This window comes from Acanthisitta chloris, unplaced genomic scaffold (genome assembly GCF_000695815.1).
Source record: "Acanthisitta chloris isolate BGI_N310 unplaced genomic scaffold, ASM69581v1 scaffold41130, whole genome shotgun sequence".
NCBI classification, from domain to species: Eukaryota; Metazoa; Chordata; class Aves; order Passeriformes; family Acanthisittidae; genus Acanthisitta; species Acanthisitta chloris.
This window is the reverse complement of record NW_008651854.1, coordinates 40,460-42,104: the sequence shown is the minus strand read 5'-3', so window position 1 is coordinate 42,104 and position 1,645 is coordinate 40,460. Positions and strand designations below refer to the sequence as shown.

Sequence of the window (1,645 nt, the reverse complement as noted above, 5' to 3'; positions counted from 1 at the left end):
AGATCTTTTGGCCTAAGTCAGTCTGATTTACAATAGGTAGAGATCTTGTCAGCTAATTCTGGTATACTTCAGATTAAATACCAGTATTTCCTTCTAAAAAGCTAAATGCATATAATAGCACTATTCTATTCTGTAATAAATTGGCTCAATATATTCTGCTTAATGGGAAATCATGTGAGCATCACTGCCTTGAAAAACTGTTATGCCATATGTTTTTTATATAACCTATTTCATGTTTTATTCTTAATGATTAAATGGAAAAGTTGTAGTGGTCCTTGTGATGTTTTGTCTGAAAGTTGTAAGATGAACTGGTTGTTTAGTAGGTCCCTGGTTATGAAAAAGGGAAGCACGTTGAGAAAAGCTAAATTATAAAGTCCTAATGTAATTCAAAAAATTTTAGATTTTCTTAATTATCTTTTATTTGAAACAAAATGATTCATTTCCTTGGCATCCTACAGATGGCAAGGATTCTCTTCTTTCTTTTGTTTTACTTTTTGTACAGCTCCTCCTGAGAAGGCTAATTCATGATGTGGTCAGGTAGTATAACTTTGCACATCTGTCAGGAACATTGGCTAGTGATGTACTCTTTGAAACATGTTCTATCAAATACTAAAGTAAAAAAGCCAGAATCTGTCTACTGAAATACTTTTATTATTCATATATTTTTCAAACTTCTAAAGTTATTCAGAAATGTTGTTTTACCTGTAGTTGTGAGAATCAGCTTGTTATGGCTGAGTTTCTGCAAGTCCTGCCTGCCAGGTTATAAATAATACCAGCTTCCACTTTCTGCACCCTCTCTTCCAAGTTCCTTGTTTCAAAGCTGGAGTTTGTAATAGCCTAGTAGCAAAAAACATATATTCTTCCTTGAAGACTTCTCTTTTAAAATTAACTATCAGCTGAGTTGTATTTTGGCAGTCTCAGCCCAGAATTTCCATTTTTGTCATGTTAAAAGTTTTTCTGAACCCAAAATAGCATTGAGGTTTTTCTGATAACGACAGGATTTTTCCCAGTGTTTGCTTGGCATAGGATTTTGTTCTAACTTAGATTGATGAGGTGCTCAGAGTCATGCCACAGCTGAATTTCTCTTTCTGGGGGTGCAGTGCCTGAAGAGGCTGCAGAGGCAGCCCAGGAGGGCCAGCAGACTAATTTTAGATATGCAGCTCACATGTCTGTTATTGGCTGATGCAAATCTTTTTCCCTCAAGTGCAAGTATATATGGCAGTTGACTAGCAAGGTGATACAACTGAGGGTACTTAGGCAAGATCTGTTTCAGGGAAACAATTTAGAGTATGTAAATCATCCTACATTTCAGCCTCACAGTGCCTACACAACTTTCAAGCCCTACAGGCATACCCTCCACTGCATCCAGTGAGAATGAAGAATATTGCTGTATTCCTTCCGTGCAATCCTGTTGGATTTGTACTCCGAGCAAACTCTTGTTAATTCGTCTTTGAATGCAGGTAAACATGTATGTTGTGGTAACTTAAGAAAACAAAGAGGCTGTTTTTCCTTAGGTTGCCTGAAAAGGTGTCACCTGGGTTATGTTCTGTGTTTGTTATAATCCAAATATTACTGTTTTCCTCATCCTCCTTAAGAGCTATACTTGGTCACAAAATAAAATGGGATTGCTTTGACCCAACCTGTT

At 36.6% G+C, this 1,645-nt stretch overlaps 1 protein-coding gene across 1 annotated transcript in view; it reads left to right on the top strand.

Annotated features, from left to right (window-relative positions):
* Nucleotides 1–1,645, top strand: part of JAZF1 (JAZF zinc finger 1) — a 29,832-nt gene that overhangs the window by 727 nt on the left and 27,460 nt on the right. The gene's annotated exons all lie outside the window — the stretch shown is intronic.